Here is a 14799-nt window from a genome sequence, read left to right on the forward strand (position 1 = left end):
CCCCCTCCTCTAAGTCATTAATAAAAATCACAAAGAGCAGAGGACCAAGCACTGATCCCTGTGGCACTCCGCTAGCAACCTGCCTCCAATCCGAAAATTTTCCATCCACCACCACCCTCTGTCTTCGATCAGACAGCCAGTTACCTATCCAATCGGCCAACTTTCCCCCTATCCCACACCTCCTCACTTTCATCATAAGCCGACCATGGGGGACCTTTTCAAACGCCTTACTAAAATCCATGGATATGACATCAACTGCCCTACCTTCATCAACACACTTACTTAACTCCTCAAAAAATTCAATCAAATTTGTGAGGCACGACTTGCCCTTCATGAATCCGTGCTGACAATCCCGGATTAATCCGCATCTTTCTAAATGGTTGTAAATCCCATCCCTAAGGACCTTTTCCATCAATTTACCAACCACCGAAGTAAGACTAACCGGTCTATAATTACCAGGGTCATTTCTATTCCCTTTCTTAAACAGAGGAACAACATTCGCCATTCTCCAGTCCTCTGGCACCATGCCCGTGGACAGTGAGGACCCAAAGATCAAAGCCAAAGGCTCTGCAATCTCATCCCTTGCCTCCCTTTCATCAGGCCCAGGAGACTTATCGACCTTCAGTTGATTCAAAACTGCCAGGACATCCTCCCTCCGAACATTTATTTCCTCCAGGCTATTAGCCTGTAACACCTTCTCTTCCTCAAAAACATGGCCCCTCTCCTTGGTGAACACTGAAGAAAAGTATTCATTCATCACCTCGCCTATCTCTACTGACTCCATACACAAGTTCCCACTACTGTCCTTGACCGGCCCTAACCTCACCCTGGTCATTCTTTTATTCCTCACATAAGAGTAAAAAGCCTTGGGGTTTTCCTTGATCCGACCCGCCAAGGACTTCTCATGTCCCCTCCTAGCTCTCGTAAGCCCCTTTTTCAGCTTGTTCCTTGCTAACTTGTAACCCTCAGTCGAGCCATCTGAACCTTGTTTCCTCATCCCTACATAAGCTTCCCTCTTCCTTTGTGTGGGTTAGGTTGATTGGCCATGCTAAAATTGCCCCTTAGTGTCCTGGGGTGTGTAGATTAGAGGGATTAGTGGGTAAAATATGTAGGGATATGGGGGTAGGGCCTGGGTGGGATTGTGGTCGGTGCAAACTCAATGGGCCGAATGGCCTCTTTCTGTACTGTAGGGTTTCTATGATTTCTATGACTTTAATGATAACCATCAGGTGGACCTATTGGAATATGAGCTCCCTGATTGAGGCACTTAATGCTGTCCAATCGGGTAGCCCTACAGATGTACATAATATGGTGTGTCCAGGTTACCGGAACTCAGGGTGTGTACACTCAGGCTTTGGATGTGATGGACTGTTGGTTTTAACACTAGACTATTAATACAGAAACTCAGCTAATGTTCTGGGCACATGGGTTCGAATGTCATCACGGCAGGTGGTGGAATTTGAATAAACATATCTTGAATTCAGAATCAGCTTGTGACCATAAAACCATTGTCGATTTTCGGAAAAACACATCTGGTTCACCAATGTCCCAGGGAAGGAAATCTGTCGATCTTGCGTGGTCAAGCCTAAACGTGACTCCAGGGCCACAGCAATGTGGTTAACTCTTAACTAAGGCAACTAGGAATGGGCAATAAATGCTGGCCGTCCAGTGACACCCAAGTCCCAAGAATGAATAAAAATACTTTGTGCTAGGAAATTTTAAACAAAGGGTAAACTGTTTCTCACAGCTGGATAAATACCCAAGCTCTCCGGTTGATTACGTAACCTCAAATTTGGCTGGAGGATTCTTTTTTTCCAATGATGAACTTACTCACGTGCACTGACACTAACAGATAGATGAGGAGATACATAGACAGTAACTGAATAATCAATGACATGACGGGATAAATTTGATACCTCTTTATTGTTTGTTTGTTTCTGAAAATGGACCACCCTTCATCAGTCAGGAATTTGTGCATTACGTGATGTTGAACAGAATTTGACACATTAGGACAGTGCCATATTACCCATCATCCAACGGTTTGCCAGAAAGAACAGCCCAAACAGTAAAAGCAGGTTCAAAAAACGAGCTCACAGCCTCCTTAGATACCAAATCATTCAGCTTCATCTCCAATTACAGGACGACCCCCCTCCCCCCACACATTCCCTTCAACCACTGGAATAGCCCCAGCAGCAGAGATGCACATGGATCCACGTGGTTGTGAGGCACGGTCGGGTCTGGAATAGGGCCAGTTCATATCAAGGCCGCTTGGGAGATACCATCCTATGTGAATGCTTCAATCATCTACAAACCATGAAGCCCCAAGCAATGCCTGAAAAATCAATTCCCAGCACAGCGGGAACTTTGGAAAGAATTCCAGGCTCTCCATCTCCGCCAGTGGGAACCTCGGAGTCTGAAATGGACACAGCGGGCTTAGCCCTCTCGACCACATTGTCAGCTGATAGAGGGAACACGGGCCACAAGGCTCATGGCGGAAGAGGCGAGCTCCGGTCTGCTGAACCCCATTCACTTCTGAGGCTGAGCAGGACGACCCGGACCCAGCATTGAAACTCCAAGAAAGGTCTTCCAAGGCGGTCTGCCCTCGACGGTGACTCAGACCTCGAGGGGGACAGGTGCAATGACTTCAAACAGGTTCATGAGTTGGACATTCGCAAAGTGAGGCCTGTGAAGCTGCCCACTCAGGGAGCTCCACAGAGTGCAAGCTGCAGAGAGTGAAGCACTGAGAGTTGGGGTCAGTGTGGGAGTTTAGGAAAGTGGCTGGAGATGTATTGTTGTGTCTTGCGTCCCTTACTACCCAGCCCCTTACGACCATGTCCAGTGATGGCAGGTGTCGCCCAGACATTACAGTTCAGAAAGTAACGTGGGACCAACAGAAACTGTTGTTTGATGAGTAAGTCCTTGGAAGGAACACTGAGCGAATTTTCTGAGCAGTTCCATGCTGATGTCATAGCTTCAGGAAGGGCGCCCGATGTTTTGAACGTTCTGGGGACCCGGGTTCGAATCCCATCAGGGCACCTAGAGAATTTGAATTCAATAGAAAAATATCTGGAATTAAAAATCTACTGATGACTATTAAACCGGATTTGATTGTCAGAAAAATCCATTTGGTTCACTAATGTCGTTTTGGGAAGAAAATCTGCCGTCCTTGCCTTGTGTGGTCGACAAGTGACTCCAGAGCCCCAGCAATGTGTTTAACTCTCAACTGCCCTCCAAGGTCAACTCGAGATGGGCAATAAATGTTGGCCAGCCAGCAAGGTCCAGTTCCCACAAATGAATGAAAAAATACCCTTTCCCATCCTTACAGATTCAAAGTGGACTTAGATTTTTATTGGTGGGATACTATCTGTGAAGTTTATTCAGAGAACAGCTCAAAGTAGAAAATTAGCAACAAAGTACAAAAAATACCAAACGAAGTAGATAAAATAAAGATGCAGGGCCAGTTAATGTGTTGTAGTTGCATGACGTGGGAGTTTGTGTCTGAGCTTTGAACATTGCGGCACATCAGGGAGGGGGAGAGTTAGCGAGACGCTGTTTTTCAGGAGGCAGTTACACCCCTTAGAATAACTACATCAAACTTGTTAAGTGGTCAGGGACGGGAGAGTGAGACTACAAGCAAGTCGTTTTGACAAATCCAGGAGGTAGTGTTGAAGGAGCCTCAGCCCTTGAGCTTGTCTCAGTGTCGATGATGAACTAATGGTATTGTCAGTCAACAATTAATCCAGAAACCTGGCTAATATTCTGGGCTCCCTGGTTCGAATCCCGCCACGACAGATGGTGGAATTTGACTTCAATAAAACGAATCTGCATTAAGAATCGACTGATGACCCCAATGCCATTGTTGCAAAACCTGTCTGGTTCACTAATGTCCTTTCGGGAATGAGACCTGCGTTCTTATCTGGTCTGGTCTACATGTGACACCAGAGTCACAGCAATGTGGGTGACTCTCAGTACCCTCAAAGGGCAACGAGGGACAGACAATAAATGCCAGCCAGCCAGGGACGCCCATGTCCTTCCAATGATTACAGAAACAGGTTTGTGACACCTGCTCCCTGTGCGGACGTGGGTGGGGGCTGTAAGGAGGATGGGAAACCTAACCATAGCACGGTGGTTCAGGGAGCCATTCCAGAGGGAGGAGAAAAGGGAAATGTAGTTGTAAATGGGGATAGTTGGTCAGGGGATTCGTGGCCAGGATTGAGAGTCCCGAAGGCTGTGTTGCCTGCCTGGTGCCCCGGTTCAGGACATCTCATCTGGGCTGCTGGGAAACATGGAGCTGGAGGGGATAGATTCAGTTGTTGTGGCAACTGTGAATTCATTCCAGATTAAGTCAGAAACTGGAGTCACAATTATAGGACCTGAATGGATTCAGTCGATATCCAGAGTTAAAGAGGGTAACATCCCAGGATAGAGTGGAATAGCCCGGAGAGAGACACTCTAATATTTGGAAATGAGTCACAGACGGGTGAAAGACAACACGGAGGCAACATGGGATCTTGAGAGTTGTGTTTCAGATGACAGTACCATTTGGTGGGTAGCATAGCCTCTAATATTACAAATTAATTGTGATCAGCATTGTCCATTCTTTGAATGGCAGCAACTTAATCTCATTAATAAATATATTCCACAACCTTAATCAATGTCATCACGTGTTTGTTGATTTGAAGAAACTCGAAGATGAGCGATTTTACAATGTCAATATCGCAGAGGGGATTCCACAGGGTATTTATGAAAGTCTTTGTGGGGAATGTATCACCACGGAGTTAACACAGAGATTACCTGCAGAGCGAAGGGACACATTACTTCGCGCTGGAAATGTATCAGGAATTTCAAATGGTGAACAAAATATACCACCTGATCCATGGAGTTATTGGCGTTCCTGGTAAGTGACTATTACCATTGTAGTTGTTTAAATGTGTGTGTGAGCTGCTCTATGCTGTTACTCTGTGACTGATCTACAGGTCACCATTTTACAGGCACATGATCAGTGATAAGATATACTGATACCATTGAACCTAATGTTAGCACAGGGGAAGTTGGACCTGGAGGATTTATCAAGGATTTCCATAACTCAGCACTTGGAAGACAGCGGTATAACCAGACAAAGTCAGCATGGATTTACAGAGGGGGAGTCTTGTTTGAAGAGTCTGTTGGAATTGTTTGAGGATGTAACTCGCCGAGTTCACAGAGGAGAACGAGTGGATGTGGTTTATTGAGATTTTCAGAAGGTTTTCGACAAGCTGTCACAGAACAGACTGCCATATAAAGTGAAAGCGCATGGGATTGCAGGCAATGTTTTGAGATGGATAGACAGATGGTTTTCAGATAGAACGCAAAGAGTTGACAATAAATGGGCCTTTTTCTGATAAGCAGTCAGTGTCTCGTGGGGTTCTGCAGGGATCTGTGCACGGACCTCAAATGTTCACACTATATATTAATTATTCTGAAAATGGAACTTAATGTATCGTCTCCAAATTTGCAGATGATAAAAGGTGGGTGAGGGTGAGCTATGTGAAGCACGCAGACATGCTTCAGTGTGATTTGAACAGGGTCAAGGTGTACATTGATTTGAGTACAGGAATAGAGATGTGTTAATGCAATTGTACAGGGCATTGCTGAGGCCACACTTCGAGTGTTGTGTGCAGTTTTGGTGTCCTTAGCTGAGGAAGGATGTCCTTGTTATAGAGGGAGTACAATGAATGTTTCCCAGGCTGATTCCTGGGATGGCAAGTCTGTGATATGAAGAGAGTCTATGTCGGTTAGGGCTTTATTCATTGGAGTTTATTCGGGTGAAACATATAATATTGGAACAGATGTAGACAGGGTAGATTCAGAAAGAATGTTCCCCATACTGAGGAAGTTGAGGACGAGGGTTCATAGTTTGAGGATAAGGGTCAATCTTTTAGAAAAGGTGAGGAGAAATTTATCCACCCAGATAATTTTTGGACTTCACTGCCACAGAAAGTAGCTGAGGCCAAAACCTTTTGTGATTTCAGGAAGTAATTATATATAGCTCTTGGGTCTAAAGTGCTCACGGGATATGGGAGGAAGGGATGATCAGGATATTGAAGTTGATGATCAGCCATGATCAAACTGAATGGCGGAGCAGGCTCGAAGGGCCGAATGGCCTGATCCTGCTTTTCCTATATTTCAATGTTTCTATGATTGTGAAGCTGGAGTCTGTACATGGTCCGAGACCGAACCTTGTGTGAATCTGAACCACGTCTGAGCATGAACCTGGTGCGGGCCTGAAGCTGTTGATTGAGCGATTTTGGTGTGGACATGAACTTGGAGATGTTCTGAACCAGATGAGGCTACCCACCTGATGATAATTTGAAGGCAGCTGTATATAAATCCGGAGATGTTTTGAAACTGGGGAGATCGCTTCCCCCTTCCCTCACACAAAAAGACCAACCCCCACTCCCCCCATTCCTCACCACCCAAACCTGTCACAAATATCCTAAAAAACCACCCCCAAATCCTTGCACTTTGAACATATTCCAAATGCTCCTTACATCCACTGGTATTCCTTATTCCCAAAAGAAAGAATGGTCTAGTTTCGACCAGGGAGCGGCACGGGCTTGGAGGGCCGAAGGGCCTGTTCCTGTGCTGTATTGTTCTTTGTTCTTATTGCCCGTATCATAAGAGACCATAAGACACAAGCAGAATTAGGCCACTCAGCCCATCGAGTCTGCTCTGCCATTCAATCATGGCTGATATTCTTCTCATCACCATTCTCCAGCGTTTTCCCCCATAACCGCTGATCCCGTTATTAATCAAGAACATTTCTATCTCAGTCTCAAATACACTCAATGACCTGACCTCCACAGTCATCTGTGGGAAAGGAGTTCCACAGATTCACCACTCTCTGGCTGAAGACATTCCCCCTCATCACTGTTTTAAAGGATCGTCCCTTTAGTCTGAGGTTGTGCACTCTGGTTCTAGTTTTTCCTATGAGTGGAAACATCCTCTCCACATCCACTCTATCCAGGCCTCGCAGTATCCGATAAGTTTCAATAAGATCCCCCCTCATCCTTCTAAACTCCAATGAGCACATACCCTGAGTCCTCAAACGTTCCTCATATGACAAGCTCTTCATTCCAGTGATTATTCTTGTAAATCTCCTCTGGACCCTTTCCAAGGCCAGCAGATCCTTCCTTAGATACGGGGCCCAAACCTGCTCACATGACTCCAAATGGGGTCTGACTTATACAGCCTCAGAAGTACATTCCTGCTCTTGTATTCTAGCCCTCTCGACATGAATGCTAATATTCCATTTGCCTTCCTAACTGCTGACTGAACGTTCACGTTAACCTGTTGAGAATCTTGAACAAGTACTCCCACCTCCCTTTGTGCTTCTGATTTCCTAACTATTTCCCCATTTAGGAAATAGCCTATGCATCCATTCCTCCTTACAAAGAGCATAACCTCACACTTTTCCACATTGTATTCCATCTGCCACTTCTTTGCCCACTCTCCTAACCTGTCCAAGTCCTTCTGCAGCCCCCCTGCTTCCTCAATACTACCTGTCCCTCTACATAGCTTTGTACATCTACAAACAGCAACAGTGACTCCATTTCATTTATCCAAATCGTTAATGTACGTTATGAAAAGTTGTGATCCCAGCGCTCACCCCTGAGGCACACCACCGTTCACTGACTGCCATCCTGAATAAAGACCCCTTCATCCCACTCTCCGCCGTCTGCCAGTCAGCCAATCCTCTAACCATGCCAGGATCTTACCCTTAACACCATTGGTAATTAACGTATTTAACAGTGTCCTATGCGGCACCTTGTCAAAGGTCTTCTGGAAATCTAAATAAATCAGGTCCACTGCTTTGCCTTAGTCTAACTTCCTTGTTACCTCCTCAATGAACGCTAACAGACTTTTCAGGCATGACCTCCCATTGACAAATCCATGCTGACTCAGTACTATTTTATCATGCAATTCCAAGTACTCTGCGATCTAATCTATAACAATGACTCTAAAATCTTGCCAATGACCGAAGTCAGGGTAACCGGCCTACAATTTCCCGTCTGTTGCCTCCCTCCCAGCGGTGTTACATTAGTTACTTTCCAGTCCTCTGGGACCCTCCCTGCCTCCAGTGTTTCCTGAAAGATCACCACCAATGTCTCCACAATTTCCTCAGCTATCTCTTTTAGAACCCTGGGTTGTAGTCCATCCGACCCAGGTGATTTATCCACCTTGAGGCCTTTCAGTTTCCCCAGCACCTTCTCCTTAGTGATGGCCACGACACCCACCTGTGCCCTCTGACTCTCCTTGGGCTCTGACATCCCACTGATGTCTTCCACCGTGAAATCTGATGCAAAGTTTTTATTCAGTTCCTCTGCCTTTATTTGTTTCCAATTACTCCTTCTCCAGCCTCACTTTTCAGTGGCTCAATGGCTATTTTTGCTTCTCTCTTCCCTTTTATATATTGAAAAAGCTCTTCCCATCTTCTTTTATATTCCTAGCGAGCTTACACTCATATTTCATCTTCTCCCCCCTTATTGCTTTTTTAGCGGTCCTCTGCTCGCTTTTAAATGCTTCCCAATCCTCTGGATTCCCACTAATCCATGCCACTTTGTATGCTTTTTTCTTTTGTTTTATGCTGCCCTTGACTCCCCTCGTCAGCCATGGATGCCTTGTCCTCCCCTTAGCATGTTTCCTCCTCCATTGGGATGAATTTCTGTTGTGCCTCCCGAATAATTCTCAACAACTCCTGCCATTGCTGTTCCATTGTCTTCCCTGCTAGGCTCCCTTTCCAATCAACTCTGGCGAGCTCCTCCCTCATATCTTTGTAGTTACCTTTATTTAACTGTAATACCATTACATCTGATTCCAGCTCCTTCGTCTCAAACTGCAGGGTACATTCTGTCATATTGTGGTCACTGCTCTCTAAGGGTTCCTTCACCTTAAGTTGCCGAATCAAGTCTGCTTCATTACACATCACGAAATCCAGAATTGCCTGTTCCCTCGTAGGCTCTGTCACAAGCAGCTCCAAAAAAAATCTTAGACATTCCACAAATTCCTTTCCTTAGGATCCACGACCTACCTGATTTTCCCAGTCCGCCTGCATATTGAAGTCCCCCATGATTACTGTAATGTTGCCTTTTCTATCTCCTGATTTATTTTCTGCCCTTCATTCTCTCACTGACCTCATCACTACCCTCAGACTGTACTTTGCCCTTTTCCTCCGCTAATCGTCCCTGACGTTTACTTTTGAAGGCCAGTTTCCGATGTTCAAAGTCTCTCTATGTTTCCTTCTCCCTTTCCCTTTCTTCCTTTTTTTCTTTTGCCTGCAATCCAAAGGGTTTTAATTATTTTTCATATTCAGTCAGTTTCATTTGTAACTGAATTCTCGCCATTTCCAACGATTCTGATTGTGCTTCTGGCAATTCCAAATGCTGTGCTATTGCCACAATTATCTCTCCTTTCCGTACTCTGTCAGGCAATGTCAACTGCAATGTGTCTGCCAATTCCAAAAGCTTTGCTTTCGTCACTCTCTGCAAGGTACCGTGCGTGACTTCCTCCACCCACAGAAACGTCTGAGCCTCTTAAAGAGCCATTTATCCAAACTCCACTCCCTATTTAAACTTGATTACAACACCTGTAAAGAAAACACAAATCTGTGCACCACTCACTGTCTTTGAGTTCACTAATCCCAAATCAATCAAGAAATACAGATTTCAATCCTGGAGCCCCGAATTGTTATCAGGCAGGTTTGAAAATTCTAGGTGTTCCATGAAGCTCGACTGAGCTGTAACGCTTTACATTGAATTGGGCTCGAAGGAGCATGAGAGGTTTTACGTCAGGTGTGTGTCAACTGACCCACAAGGAACTTTTATTCAAAATAAATTTTAATCAAGAATATTGTTGACATGTACAGCAAGACAATTAGGAAGAACTTCTAACAATTACAAACAAGAAACACAACAACGACGATAATGTCCAACTCTGAAGGAAATATCTCTAGTTTGTTCCAACCAAAGCCAACATCCAATCCACAAAACCCTCCAAATCACCACAATTCAGCATAGGGTAATGTCTACTTATTACACGTGTCCAGCCTCCTGGGTTGAATGCTCAATATCCCTTGAGAAGAAACTCAGAAGAGGTTGTAGTCGAATCTGTTTGGCAAAACACAGCCTTTTAAAAAGAGGACAGGGAGAGGGAGAGACTGCTTCTTAGCTTGCTGTGAAACTGCTTCCCAAAACAAAACTAAAAGCCCAAAAGGAAAAAAAAACTATCACCTGACTGCCACAGCTGAGCTCAATGTGAGCTGAATGATACAAAAAAGGAATCTTGAAGGTACACTCACATGACAACATCAACACTCACGCTCTCAACTCAGCTCTCCCTATTAGCACAATACTCTCCCTCACATCAGCACTATCCTGTCACTTCTATGCACTCTCGCTCACCTCTATACTCCCCTTCTCCTCTCTACGCAACCCCTATCAATAGACATGACACCCTTTTCTCCTCAACAGTAACTGTCTCACCTCAACACTATCCGTATCACGTCTAAATTCTCCCTCTCACATCCAAATTCACTGCGTGCGATCCACACGTCCCGTATCTCAAAACCCACCCCTTCTAATCTCAGCGACCATTCCTATCTAAACACTCCCCGATCTCCTTAATAGTCCCCCTCACACATCAACATTACCCTCTTGCATGAACGTTCCTCCTCTCAGCCCGACATGCCCCCTTATGTTGATACTGCCGTGCCTCAATGGAACAATGTCCCTCTCATCTCAAAACTCCCTACTCATCTCAAAACTCTCACCCCTCAACTCAGCACTCCACCACCTGAACAAACTTCTCCAATCCTAAACACACATCCCCGCACCTCAACAGGCCAACTCTTACCTCAAAACTCAACTTCTCACATCTGCATTCTCCACACTGAGGTCAACATCACCCCTCTCACCGGAACACCCCCTCTCAACTCAACTCCCCCACTCAACACAACCCACCTCCTCCTACCTTAACGTATTCCCCCCTCACATCAATCCTCCCTGCTCACCTCGACATTACCCCACGCCCTAAACACTGCCCATCTCATTCCTGCACTCTCCACCCAGCTTCACACTGTCACCTCAAGATCCCCAAGAGATGAATTTCCCATCCCACACCGCATGGGAGTTGGAACAGACGGGCACAGACCATGTAAAGATCCGATTCCCTCTGATTGGATTATCCAATTTTGGGGGCCAAATCCCACCCTCTGTCTCATCACAACATTCTCCTCCCATCACGTCAGCTCTCTCTTCTCATCTCAGCACTCTGCCTCGCCTCAGCTCCTGCCATCCCATCTTAACTTTCCCCCTCTCACTTCAACAACACCCCCTCTCATCTCAGTACACCCCCTCTCATCTCATCACTCTATCTCTCGCTTCCACAAGCCCCTTTCACCTCAACAATCTCTCTCTCTCACATCAACAATTTCCTCTCATCTTAACATTCCCCCGTCTGGTCTCCGGTCTCGCTCTCAAATCCACACTCCCACTCGAACCTCAACAATCTCCGTCTCGCCTCAACACTCCCATAATCACCTCAACACAGTCTGTCTCTGATTCACTCTCCTCCTTCACACCTCAACCATCTCAACTCTCATCTCAACTGTCTCCTCACATCTCAACAGTGACCCACTGCTCACCATTTTCCACCCTCACCTCATCATTCCTCCTCCACTCAAGATACCCCACTCCTCACATCAACATTCCCCCTCTAACCTCAACACTTAGCACGTATAACCTCAACACTCACCCACTCTGTCTTCAACAAGAACCCCTCTCACCGCAAAACTCACCCACTCTCACCTGCACTGGCCCACTCCAATTTAGAAGCTTCCCCTCTCACCTAAAGACTGCCCACAACTCAGCACTGCCCCCTCACCTCAACAGTCCCACTCTAAACTGTCACTGAGTGATATTGCAAACTGTTCTTGTGTTGGATAGGGTCATCTCATTGTCCCAATACTGCAAACAATCACAATATGGAACGGGTTCTCACTTCTAGAACATAGAACATTACAGCACAGTACAGGCCCTTCGGCCCTCGATGTTGCGCCGACCAGTGAAACCAATCTAAAGCCCATCTAATCTACACTATTCCAATATCATCCATATGTTTATCCAATAACCATTTGAATGCTTTTAATCTTGACGAGTCTACTACCGCTGCAGGCAGGGCACTCCACGCCCTTACTACTCTCTGAGTAAAGAACCTACCTCTAACATCTGTCCTATATCTATCACCCCTCAATTTAAAGCTATGTCCCCTAGTGTTAGCCATCACCATCCGAGGAAAAGGGCTCTCACTATCCACCCTATCTAATCCTCTGATCACCTTGTATGCCTCTATTAAGTCACCTCTTAACCTTCTCTCTAACGAAAGCAACCTCAAGCCCCTCAGCCTTTCCTCATACGATTTTCCCACCATACCAGGCAACATCCTGGTAAATCTCCTCTGCACCCTTTCCAACACTTCCACATCCTTCCTATAATGCGGCGACCAGAACTGTACGCAATACTCCAAATGCGGCCGCACCAGAGTTTTGTACAGTTGCAACATGACCTCCTGGCTCCGAAACCCAATCCCTCTACCAATAAAAGCTAACACACCGTACGCCTTCTTAACAACCCTATCAACCTGGGTGCCAACTTTCAGGATCTATGCAGATGGACACCGAGATCCCTCTGTTCATCCACACTACCAAGTATCTTACCATTAGCCCAGTACTCTGTATTCCTGTTACTCCTTCCAAAGTGAATCACCTCACACTTTCCCACATTAAACTCCATTTGCCACCTCTCAGCCCAGCTCTGCAGCTTATCTATGTCCCTCTGTAACCTGCCACTTCCCTCCGCACTGTCTACAACTCCACCGACTTTAGTGTCATCCGCAAATTTACTAACCCATCCTTCCACGCCCTCATCCAAGTCATTAATAAAAATGACAAACAGCAGTGGCCCTAAAACAGATCCTTGCGGTACACCACTAGTAACTGAACTCCAGGATGAATATTTCCCATCTACCACCACCCTCTGTTTTCTTACAGCTAGCCAATTCCTGATCCAAACCGCTAAATCACCCTCAATCCCATGTGTCCGTATTTTCTGCAAAAGCTTACCTTGGGGAACCTTATCAAACGCTTTGCTGAAATCCATATACACCACATCAACCGCTTTACCCTCATCCACCTCTTTGGTCACCTTCTCAAAGAACTCAATAAGGTTCGTGAGGCACGACCTACCCTTCACAAAACCGTACTGACTATCCCTAATCAAATTATTCCTTTCCAGGTGATTATAAATCCTATCTCTTATAATCCTTTCCAATACGTTGCCCACAACAGAAGTAAGGCTCACCGGTCTATAATTACCAGGGTTGTCCCTACTCCCCTTTTTGAACACGGGGACAACATGTGCTATCCTCCAGTCAATCATAGGATAAATCCCATCCGACCCAGGGGACTTATTTAGTTCTACACAGGACAATTGTTCCCCATTTGGCATTGATTGCAATCAGTCTGTGAATCTTATTTACTTTAGTAGGGCACTCGACACATACAACAGAAAATGTTTGCAATTAATTCATTCGAATTCCAAAGTGTCTAAAGTGTACTTAGCAAAGATCTGAAGGAGTATTTCACAAACTATGACAACAAGTTTTAACAGAAGACGGTATTGTGAAAGCACGAGTGGAAAATATCAATATCACTGGGACTGCCCTGTGATTACTTCATCTACATTGATGGAAACGTGTTTTATTCCCAAGATATCTCCTTTTTATCGGCCTGTTTGAATTGGCAGTGCAGCAAGACCATATACTTTACCCAGTGCTGTCCCTATCTTTGGAAATGTTCAATGGAAGCGCAATTTACAGTAACCCATGGCAAATTCAGAAACATGGTTCAGAATGGGGTTCAAAACAGAGTAAACACCCTTTGCAGTGAACTACTCAATGGGACACTGCAGAGTGAGCTTTGCTCTGTATTGTGCGTAACTGTTCTGGGAGCGTTTCAGAGGGCAGTATCAATAGGAGATGTATCTGTATTGAGCTTTTCTTCACCCAAACCTGGGATTTTTTTCTGGCAATATACAGAGAGCGCCGAACTATATGTATCTCTGTACACCTGCGCTCGAGTTCCTGATGGGACAGTGCAGAGAGATTTTCTGTGTACCTTACCCTGTGCTGCTCCTGCATAGGTCTTTTGTGTTTGGACCGTGTATGCGGACATTTTTTGTGCATCTCGCCCTTGCTACATCTTCACTGGAGTTTTTGGTGAAACAGTGTGGAGGGAGTTTTCTGGAAGTCTCGGCCTGAGCTGCATCTGAAGTCACACTCGTTGATGGAAGGGTGCAGAGGGAATTTAACTGTGTGAATGTTTGATGGGCACGGTCTTACGGGCCATCAGGTCTGAATTTGGATATGGAACCATGATTAATTCTCTGAATTGAACCTGCATGTTACTAGCCATGGAATTGGCAGGCCAATGAGCAAAGAAGTAAAGTCAAGCATGCAGCAATGAGCACTGAAACGAGTGGTACAGGGCTGTTGAGGCAACACAAGGAATAAATAATGCATGTCGTGAGATAGTTGTCAGCTGTACCAGCAGAATGAGCAACATGGAATGTCTTTAAAAATGTTTTGCTGCCATCATCAAATCTACTGTTAACTGCACCTTTAAAGATGCTGAAACTTAAACTGGACCAACAGAATCAGCTGGAGTTTAGAGGTGCTGTGGGTATGTGGGCAATACCCTGACACTGT

At 45.5% G+C, this 14799-nt stretch overlaps 1 long non-coding RNA gene across 1 annotated transcript in view; it reads right to left on the minus strand.

Moving 5' to 3' along the window:
- Positions 1 to 1897: 1897 nt before the first annotated feature.
- The window catches only part of LOC144481613 (uncharacterized), a 28895-nt gene continuing 15993 nt past the window's right edge, over positions 1898 to 14799 (minus strand). Inside the window, exon 3 of the long non-coding RNA XR_013495749.1 lies at positions 1898 to 3036. This is a non-coding gene — a long non-coding RNA (uncharacterized LOC144481613). The remainder of the gene's footprint in view (positions 3037 to 14799) is intronic.

Source organism: Mustelus asterias, chromosome 31 (assembly GCF_964213995.1).
Source record: "Mustelus asterias chromosome 31, sMusAst1.hap1.1, whole genome shotgun sequence".
NCBI classification, from domain to species: Eukaryota; Metazoa; Chordata; class Chondrichthyes; order Carcharhiniformes; family Triakidae; genus Mustelus; species Mustelus asterias.